Here is an 11,583-nt window from a genome sequence, read left to right as displayed (position 1 = left end):
TGAATCATCCTGCCTTTTCCCTTTGGTCTCTTTGACTTATTCTAAATAAACACTTTCTTAGATTTGCCTTTAGGGTTGAGAAGTACATGCTATGGCAGGTTCAGGTCTTTTCAGCATGGCTTATCCCAGCAGTGGGAATCATCCTGTACAAAGCAGAAGGCAGCGTTTCCAAACACACCCACTCCAGCACTCAGGTGGGGAGGAACACTGCCTTTCCCCCTTAAAAAGCAGGGAAGGAGCTTTGTCTCTGACCTCAGTGTGGTGGTGTCTGGTGCTCAGATTGGAGATCTGGAAATGCTGGTCCGTGTGTGTGCCTCTGCATGTATGTTTTTGAATGTCCATGTGTGTGTATATACCCACATATATTGGCCATACCCACTGCTAAGGTACCATCAATGTGTCCCCCAAACTGAAAAAGATTAGTCAGCCCTGATTTATGCATTGTTCCACATATGCTGGCAAACTGAGATGAGGGTCTTATGTATATTACCTCTTATGACGCATAAAGAGGAAATACAGCTCTGTGCACCATGCATTGCTTTGTTGCTCAGTTATTTCTGAAGTGAGTTTCTCCCACGATGCTAACAATTGGGGGCTGTAAAGAATGAAGAAGTAGTTCAGGGCAGCCTTGTATGTTGTATTACTGCCCACCGAAGAGAGCTAGATTTATACTTGAATGCTTCACAGCCACAGGGAGGGGAGACATTTCTTTATGCGCTAAGTCTAAGAGAACCACATTTTCTACAACAGAGCGGGCTATAATGAAACTGTATAAGAATGCAGGAATACAGCAAACACTCATTAAGCATTTTAATATATTCAGTGCTTCTCCTGGGTCTGATATACCTGTGCCATTGTTGAATACATGTCCCATTTTCCCTCCTTTGGGGGAATTTTAGCCACAAATGATTCCTCAGACATGGAACATGATGTTCATGTTATTGGCAGTGTGATAAACATACAAATGACTTGATCTCGTGGTCCCAGCTCACGTGAAAGTCTGCTCAGATATATTCTGAGAAGGCACGAGTTTGTTGCAATCACCAGATGGGCAATAACTGTGCATTTATTTCACACACACACATATTGTTCAGAAAAGCCTTGCAGTTATTGCTCACCATGGGCGCAGTCCAACACAATTAAGTCTCTCTGATTCTACTATTCCATTTAAGTAAACAGAGCTCAAAGGTGCAAGCATTTTATTTTGCTTTTTAAACTCAGGATGTGAGCAGCTGGGCTCTGTGTAATTCACGGATTCCCATAGCAGCTAAATGCAACTGAAGACTCAGCTACATTAGTAAAGAAAAGGCGTTTTATCTGCGACACCAGATGGCGCTGTGGAGTTCCATCTTTCGCCAATGTGATTACCCATTTAGAGGTTTACAACGCGTTTTCCTGAAACACGTTTTTTGATGTGTCTAGATCCAGCTTTAGTCACCTGTTCAAAAGAGGCCACACCTAGAGCTTGATCAGGCATGCAGATTCCAGGTTAACTTCATATGGGATGGAGGGGTAAATGGAGATGAGCTCTGCCCCATATTCATCCTTGCTGCCATCCATCAGTCAGACGACTGTGTGAAACAGGGAGCCTTCTGTGCTCATGAAGGCATGATTTAGAATGGGCACAGGATGGTGCAGTGGGGGAGTTGCACTGCTCACCTGATCTGCCTCCAGCCAAGTCACTGTCGTGCTCCTGGGCTGCCCTGGATGGGACGAAAGGAGGAGCAGAGCGCAAAGAGTCTTGGTTTTTTTAAAAAAACAAATACTTTGTGTGGCCGCGTCTAATCTTGCCCCTCTCTAAAATTTATTTTTTGGTGTGTGCTTTTATTTAAAGAATAAAATAAAAATCAGGATTAAGGGGTTTTCTCAGGACAGTGGAGGGCTTGTATGCTGCGTCCCATTGGTGAAGTGGTGGTGGCACTTGCTCTCTTCTGACAGGACATGCCCTATGGTGGGGTAGGGGGCAAAAAAATGGGTTGGGGGGGTAAGAAATGTCCCTATTTTCATCTAAGGAACGTTTGGAGGTATACAATTAGAAGAAGAGTTTGGATTTGATATCCCGCTTTATCAGTACCCGAAGGAGTCTCAAAGCGGCTAACATTCTCCTTTCCCTTCCTCCCCCACAACAAACACCCTGTGAGGTGAGTGAGGCTGAGAGACTTCAGAAAAGTGTGACTGGCCCAAGGTCACCCAGCAGCTGCATGTGGAGGAGCGGAGACACGAACCCGGTTCCCCAGATTACGAGTCCACCGCTCTTAACCACTACACCACACTGGCAACTTAGACATGTTGCTTTAAACAGCCAAGAAGGTCAAAGGCCAATGCATACATGTGATTGGTCTCCTTTCTCCAAAGAGTCTGATCTTGGGGAAAAGCCAGAGCTCAGTGGCAGAGCATCTACTTTGCGCACAGAAGGTCCAAGGTTGCATCTGCGGCATCTCCAGGCAGGGGCGTCGCAAGGGGTGTGTGGGTGTCGCAGTCCGCCCCGGGTGTCATGCCTGGGTGTGTGACAAAATCCCCCCCGGTGGATCTGCGTGGTGGTGCTCGCACCCCAGGCGGGTGGATTTCCACAATTGGCGCAATCCTCAACGTGAAAATCCGCCCCCTGATCACGCAAATATGCCCGACAATCAGCCTGGCACCCCCGATGGGCAGTGCTCGCACTCCCGGGTGGCGGCCCTGACACGGTTTTATGTGATCACTGGTTGGATTTGAGCAATTTGTGGGCGCATGTGTTTCGCGGCCAACCTTCCCTTAAAAAAGCTCAACAACTTTGGGGTAAAGGGACCCCTGACCATTAGGTCCAGTCGTGACCTACCCTGGGGTTGCGGCACTCATCTCGCTTTATTGGCTGAGGGAGCCGGCGTGCAGCTTCCAGGTCATGTGGCCAGCATGACTAAGCCGCTTCTGGCAAACCAGAGCAGCGCACGGAAACGCCATTTACCTTCCCGCTGGAGCGGTACCTATTTATCTACTTGCATTTTGGCATGCTTTTGAACTGCTAGGTTGGCAGGAGCAGGGACCGAGCAATGGGAGCTCACCCCGTCGCGGGGATTCAAACCGCCGACCTTCTGATCGGCAAGTCCTAGGCTCTGTGATTTAACCGACAGCGCCACCCACATCCCTAACTGTGGGGTACTGTCCCTTAAAAAGTTTAACAACTCCAGTCAATGTTCCCAAAAATTGCAATGTGGGGGGTGCCAAAAAAATTTTCCAGGTACCACCTGACCTTGCTATGCCTCTGTCTCCAGTCACTGACAATGCTGAGCTAGAGGAATTGACTCAGCATAAGGTGCCTTCCTATGTCCTTCAGGCCAACAACCTGTAAAGTATCCATTGAAGGTTGACCAGATGGTACCACAGTCTCCTCCATCTCTGATCCGTTCCGCTGAGCAATTTTCTCTGGGGTGCATCGGAATTTTCTGAATCTGATCTCACTGAGCAATATACATCTGGGAAATGAGTATTTGAAAGAGAGAAATAAAAAAAGAGGGGGAAACCTGCCAAGCTCTTAATATCCATCTGGCGTTTCTATTCAGCTTGGCTTGTCATCGGCCATCATGTTGTCTGTTGTCTTTCTACTGCGCTTTAGGGAAGACCCATTTCTGGCAACACTTGTAACATGTGCTTTTGTCTGCAGAGACAAATGATGTGATATAAGCTGCTTTTTAACAGATGCTCCCGAAGAAGCGTACAATAAAATAATAAAAAACAACAACAGCTACAATGTCATCAGGAGTCAGGAAAAAACAACAACTAAATTTCGCATCAAAGGCCCATAAGGACACTGAAAAGATGTTCCCAAACCACAATAGGCAATCTGATGGACCACAGTGCTAGATGAGTAGAAGTGCCAGGTGAGTATTTAACAGTGCAGTGCAGGACAGATGTAAATGACTGAGAAGTTATTCCTACTGATAACTTTCGCTGGCTTCTGAAAAGCAGAAAAGGGAAAAGGCTTAGGCAGTGGGAAGTCCAGAGTCTGGGTACCACAAGTGAGAATGCTTTGTCTACAGATGAGGTAGAAATTTGATTCATTTCACAATTAAAGGCAGTATTGGCTAATTCATATTTGTTCAAAACAATATGTGGACCAAAACACAGCCAGCCTTTGAAATTCACACTTCTCAGAATTGTACAATGCAGTTCTCCAGCAGAGTAATGCACACCCTCCAACACAACACAACACAACACAGCCCAAATCCAGGTCACAATCTTCTGGGTCCAAAATCCTGTGTGAGTCACTAGCCCTAGTCACATGTAAAACTGTACATGCAAAGGAACCATCAGGAGCTTTGGTTGTGTGCAGTCTGCTTCAGCACCATTTAAATTTGGTGTCAAACGCTGCCTCCTGCCAAGATCAGAACCTCTCAAGAGCTTCCAAGTCTATGCTTGTGTCTTCCCTAAGACAGAGACTGGCTTGTGATTCGAAGGAAGGAAGGAAGGAAGGAAGGACTCAGCATTTCCTGTTGCGGCCATTAGCATTTAGCAAGGCAATTTTGATCCCACCCCTTTCTGCATCACTTTTTAATAAGTCTCTCCAGGACATACACTAATTTGAGAACTGATGGATCAGCTGTAAAACTTGATTCATCAGATAAATAGTCAAATTCCCAGTAGTGCTGTTCTGGTACTTTGAAATGTATTTCTCAATGCAAATTAGCAGAGCTGTGCTTGCTATAAACTTCCTGATTTTGACCCTCCTGCATCCAGTTTATTTATTGCAATCCATTAATCGTCAGGTGTGGACTCATTGTTTTACTCTCCCCAGTTCTGCAGCGTGCCTACCGGGCAAGGAACCGTGGCTCAGAGGTAGAGGATTTGTTCTTTGTGTGCAGAAGGTCCTGAGTTCAATTGCCAACATCTCCAGGTAGAGCTGGGAATGTGTTCTGTCTGAAACAGTGAATAGCTGCTGGCAGACATTTTAGTCCGTACTGATCTAGATGGGCCAATGGTCAGATGCAGCATAAGGCAGCCCCCTATGTTTCTATGTCTTGGGTTTTCTTACTGGATGACAGGCCTGTTTTGAAGTGGGAAGGAGCCTAGAAAAGTGCAGATGTTTTCCTTCCTATGTAAATTATATTTTCCAGATTCTTCTCTTCCAGCTCCTTCCTCAAAAGAGAGAAAAAGCCTTTCCCCCCCACCCCAGCAGAACTGAAATGCTTTTAACAGTAAGACTGCATACCCAGCATGCATTTTAAGCACATATAAAGCACACGAATCCTGGGAATTGTAGTTTGCTAAGGGTGCTGGGAATTGTAGCTCTGCTAGTGGCAAATTATAAGTCCCAGGATTCTTTGGGGGAAATCACGTGCTTTAAATATATGGTGCCTACACAGCTCTAGAGCAGGGGCATGGCTATGTCCTTACAGGACTCAGGTCCATAAAAATAATTTTGCATATACTTGTACAGATGGGGCAACTTTCAGCCCTGTACAGTGGGAGGAAAGAGAAGTTTAAAAAGGAGTAACAAAGCAGGCGATCTAGGGCCCATACAAAGGAGCCACAGTTTGTCCCACACCTCCAGATATCTCCTAACAATGCCCCTGGAGTAGTGTAACAAGCAAAAGCTTATCAGGTAAAACTTTCCTCAGCCATCACTGATGCAGGAAAGGTACAGCTGAGGATTTATTGATTTTTTGTTCATTAGTTGCTTTAACCTTTACCTTTATACCTTGGCTTTTGACACTTGAGGTATATTTTTTTGGACCCTCCTTATTTCTGTGATTGTAAGTTGTTTTGAACTGTTTTTAACATTAGGTTTACTTCTTGTAACCTGCCACGAGGCCTTATGGTGAAGGGTGGTTTAATAAATCGTCGTCGTCATCATCCAGGAGCTGCGCTAGTGAGGCAAGCACAAAGAGGTGCCACATCCACAATCTTCTTAACTAAGAGGAAACACTATGTCTGAATATCTATTCTATTTTCTGAAGCATGCATTGAATTATGCAAATATAACCCTTTGCTTCTAACTGAGGAATTAAAGTGCTTTTTAAAAAGAGAGAGTTCTTTGTTTAAAAGAAAATGCAAAAGATAGCTGCAATTACACACACAAGTTTGCAGTCTCCTCAAACCCCATGAGATTCACTTCCAAGGAGGCATAGATTGTGGAACCAAGCTGAATGTAAATAGGCTTCAGAAATGGGACACACAGTTCCTCCCCAGCACACGGGTGAAAGCTTTCCCCCTTCTTGTTTGCTTTCCAGCCATAAACAGTGCTGTTTCTTCAAATTAACTGTGCTTTATTAGTTTGCTAGAGCTAATCAATGCTGATTTGATGCAGCTGTGAGATGCATCTTCTTCAGTAATGGGGATCTGACCTGACGGCAGGCGGACAGGGGCAGAGGGTGGGTTACCTGGTTGCTGCGGAGGGAAAACATCATCAGGTGTCAGCCTTGCTTATGACTTTTATCCTGAAGTTCTACAAAAGTATTCAAAGTAGCTTACAGAACAAAACCAGACACATACAGCAAAACAGAATAAACACAGAAGTAGCACAGATCACCAAATAACTCGGAATGCTAAAACCAGGCAGCTAAAGATGGGGGGGGGGGGGAGAGATAGCAATCAAAACTCAAGGTCAGCAGCGGAAGATGAAAACATAGGTCAGTCTGGAACTGAAAGGACTTCAATAATTGTTGGGCAGTAGGGATACAGGTGATCTCCACCAGCATGGAATTCTGTTATGTACCATATACAACCACACCATCACCTCACCTGTCCTGAATTAATATTAAAGTTCAGTTTGCTACAGCAGCAAGCTGGTGAAGAAAGGAATCAGGAACAGGAGAAGAAATAGGCAAGCAGTTTGCCAGCTGTCCAAGATGAGATCAGGCTCAATACATTTTGTTGTCATAGGAACTCATAAGAAGCTGTCTTATACTGAGTCAGAAAATTGGTCCATCTAGCTCAGTATTGTCTACACTGATTGGCAGCAGCTCTCCAAGACTTCAAGCAGGAGTCTCTCCCACCCCAACCTGGAGATGCTGGGGATTGAACATGACACCTTCTGCTTGCAATGTGGATGCTCTCTTGGGACTAGATTGTTGTAATATGCAGTTACTGACTCAGACTTTGATACATGAAAAGGTTAATCTGAGCCCTGAGCTCAAGTTACCAGAGTGGGTGTGGCTTAGCAGGCTCTGTCACACCCCTTTCCTCTTTCTCTTTGTGCTTCCTGAAACAAGCAAGAAGGAGCCATGCAGCCAATGGCTCACAGTGGCAAGAAAAAAACAAGTGAACGGAATCTCTCCAAAATGGATATTTTAAAGCCTGCATCTTTGCTAACCCAAAGATTGCATGATCCTTTTCTTTAAGTCTTTTTCATCTTTGTTTTCTGTGAATGGACAGTTGTTTCCAGTTACTTCTGGAAACTCTGTGAGTAAAATTTTCACTCATTTGCAGATCTAAGTGTCTGTGATTTATTCTAGCCTAAGTATTTTTGTTAGGAATGTTTGTTCAAAGGTGGATGAGGACGTATGCACATCTAACCAAGTTTTAATGTTCTTAGAAGAATCATCATTGGGCTTAACTCTGCTATGAGAGAGTATAAGATTTCTCTTCCAAACCTCTCTCTCCGATAAATAAAGTGAGAAAATCATAATCGAAGGCCATATAGCATTTGCTGCCGTCCACCACTCCAGTTCCAAGTACAAAAGCCAACCAGGTTTACTGTGACCGAGTGACAGTGCAGCATGTTCCTCTGTACCTGAGGGCAGTACGCTAATTTAGAGGGCAGAAGGCTGGCCATGCGACACCCACACATTTCTGTCTTCCATCACCCTGCTGCTGATTGCTCCCCACTTAACCTAGCTGCTGCTCTCCCTACCCTACCACTGCCTTACAGGTAGCTGCCTCACACTGTCTAATGGTAGGGCTGGCTCTAACCCAGATGGAAAACTAGCAAGCTCTGCCATATCCTCCTCTCCCACAAGATGCCATGATGGCCACCAACATGGATGGCTGTGAAAGAAGATTAAACAAATTCAACTGAATACAAGCAGAATCCTTTCTGTTGTGGATTTGGGATGCACTAATTCCCCCTGCAACCAGTTTCTACCCATTCCCCAGCCACCTGTACATAAAATTGTGCATATACTCAGGTGATCCTATTCGAATTGTTATACTTTGTACAAGGTATATGCTGCTGCTGAGGCTACCACCCAGGAGGACTCCCTTGCTCAGCGCCTGAGGGCCAAGTCCTGCCACTCAACACCTGGCCTAGGGCGGGGCCTGATGGGGTCTATAAAGGACTGCTGTCGCTGCTGCTGCTGCTGCTGCTGCTGCTGCTGCTGGGCAGAGAGGGCTCGGTTTTGTTTTGTTTTTGTTTAAATTGCTGTCATTTTAAACTGTGATATTAATGCTGTATTCTTAGTTTTAGATTTTGATTTATGTGGAAATTGTTTCCCATTTGGTTGTGTATTTTTTTGTGTGTGGTTTATTTATTGTTTATGACTTTTGTAATTATGTAAATCTTGAGCATTGGTTTTTAACTGTGGAAAGGTGGTATACAAATAAAAAATGATGATGATGATGATGATGATATGTCACTATGTCTTGCTTAGCTACCCGTTGATGTCCAGGCAGAAGTAGAGAGGATCCTCAGGGTGTTCCAAACCAGCTCCTTTCAAATGGGCTTTCATTGTAGACTTCAGCAAATATGTGTAACTGTCTATATCATCTTCCCTGCCTGTGGAAATAAAACAAACTCCCAGTGGTGTTAGACAAGTGAATGAGGCAAGGATCTTATTTATTTGAAAAAGCAAAATTCGAGTAGCGTTGGGCTTTCCAACTCCTTCTGAAGCAAGAACCTTGGGTGTTTACAACTCAGTCCTGATCACGCCTATTCAGATGTAAGGTCACATTCACACTACTGTAAAGCACATGGCACCCCCCTAAAGAACCCTGGGAATTGTAGTTTTGTGAGGATGCTGGGAATTGTATCTCTGTGAGATACAATAGAACTACAGTTCCCAGGATTCTTTGATGGGAAATAATGTTATTTAAATGTATGACATGGATATGACCCAAGTTCTATTGGATTCATTAGGGCTTACTCCCAGGTAAACAGAGTTAGGATTCATTAGGGTTGAGCAACCATCTTCAGCTATAAAGCCGGTATGCTCTATTTTCATTCAAGAACACAAAAATGGGATGTAATAAATCAAACTAATTGTAGGATTTGGTTAAAGGCAAAAATGAAGCTAATTCAATTTGGACAGATTTGTTAGTTCCTTCATTAAGGTCACATGGAAATTTAAAACTCTAATGTCGCTGACTATAAAATGATGGGGTGGTGTTACCGATGGTTTTGAATTGAACGGCTGCTTCTCCTCTGCTCCCAAACTGTGTCAACAGAGAAGGTCCATAAAAGCAATTAATCCTCTGCTCTACTTACAAGTGAATTAAATTCCGTGACTATCAGAAGAGTCTGCTGATGCAAGCAGAGTGGGCATGTGGCAATTCTCCAATGCTTGCCAAAATAGCTCATTTACTTTATGCACCAGTTAGTAAGCTGGTGGGAAGAACCAATCAATACCTGTGGCACATTCCATAAACCAGAAAATATTTCAGGCTTGTCACGTTTGATAGAGAAAGCAGTGAAAAACTGCACAGTGAACATGAGGAAGCAGAATTCCCCTCTGAACCTTGACAGATTGTGTCATTGGGAATTTACACATTCTTCTCACAATACAAAAAGCATTTGAACAAATGGGGAGGGGGGTTTAGCCCATATACTTTACCCTCCAAAATTAGGATGAAACTCTATACTGTTTGTGGGGTAATATCTTACCCCACAAGCAGTATACTTGTGGGTATACTGCTTGTGGGGTAATACTGCTTGTGGGGTAATATCTTAAGCTGCTTGTGGGGTAATATCTTAAGCTGCTTGTGGGGTAATATCTATACTGCTTGTGGGGTAATATCTTAAGCAAACTCCTCAGTGCCTGACTTTTTGGAGATCCATACCTCTGCCACCCCACGCAATTCTCAAAATTGTTGTTTGTTTATGCTGTTGTCACTATAAATTGTCTTCAGTTGCTGAAGACAATTTATAGTCTATTGGATTGGTAGTGTTGAATTTTAATACAGTGGTACTTCGGGTTACATACGCTTCAGCTTACAGACTCCGCTAACCCAGAAATAGTGCTTCAGGTTAAGAACTTTGCTTCAGGATGAGAACAGAAATCGTGCTCCGGCAGTGCGGTGGCAGCTGGAGGCCCCATTAGCTAAAATGGTGCTTCAGGTTAAGAACAGTTTCAGGTTAAGAACAGGCATCCGGAACGAATTAAGTACTTAATCCGAGGTACCACTGTATGTGCGTTTAAAGTTGATTAACGCACTCGGTTTCAACAAATCCACTTAAAAAACAAACAAACCACAGCCTTTTTTCGGTCAGAAAAGTGGTGGTGAAACGCACTAAAAAAACTGTGGGATAAACTAACGATTAAGGTGTATAAACACCCAGCAAGCAAATCATTATAGATATTGCTTGTTTTATACACTCCCTGCAAAAAAAGCAGAATGAATGCTCAATAAAGACTGGACCTAGTCTAACCTCCACATACACATTGTGTAAGCAAAGTAGGATGTCACATGTTAGTTGTGCAGCAACATATTGAGTCCCAAAACCACGGCACGCATTTTCCTGCCTGTGCTCCAATGCAAGATTACGGAGCCCAAAATATGCACTTTGGAATGAGTCTATGCATGCATGACACCTCAAAACACATATTTTGGGGTGCCACGTGAAATTGCAGTCCCCCAATAAGAGGTTTTGTGTGTGTGTTAAATCTCAGTGCGAAATTGTGCGAGAGCAAGGCATCCAAAATGGCTACCATGCTCTCATGCGCCAAAACCGGATATCCCATTTTTCCCAGGATACTTGCCGGATGTTGTAGATATGGTGGGAGCACATGAGCTCAAAGACAAATTCATGGAGGGCGAGGCTGTCAATGGCTATTAACTCTGATGGATATGATCTTCCTCCATTGTTGGAGGCAGTTTGTTCCTGAATACTTCTAGACACCTTAGGAGGGGAGAGTACTGTTGCACTAAGATCCTACTTGTGAACTTCCCATGAGCATCCGGCTGGCCACTGTGAGAACAGGATGCTGGACTAGATGGGTCACTGGCCTGATCCTGCAGGATTCTTTTTCTGTTCCTACTTTCCCCACCATGTTTGAAAAGAGGCTCACTCAGGAAACTGCATGATCTGATCCCAAATCACTATGCAATTATGATGAGTAGAATTTTTAGAAAGCATAAATTCTGGGAACTGGCACATTGTGGCTCAAACACAAGGGGTTAGCAGAGTGATGTATGATTAGCCATTTTTATACTGTCCCTAGTGCATGCCATTTTCATCTCACCAAAAGGAATAATTTCCTCTCTTCACCCCCAACATGCACTCCATTAAAGTGTCTGCGTGTTATATATTGAGATGCAAAGCATTGAAGGGCTGGCTCTTTTACAATCAAGAGCCTTGAAAGGAAAGAGAAAAAGCAGTGTTTTTCAAGTTCACTAGCTCATGAAAAAGCCCGGAGAACTACAAAAGGGTGGCACTAAATCAGTGGTCCTAAA

Source organism: Podarcis gaigeae (assembly GCF_964106915.1).
Source record: "Podarcis gaigeae genome assembly, chromosome: 4".
NCBI classification, from domain to species: domain Eukaryota; kingdom Metazoa; phylum Chordata; class Lepidosauria; order Squamata; family Lacertidae; genus Podarcis; species Podarcis gaigeae.
Note: the sequence above shows the minus strand (reverse complement) of the source record.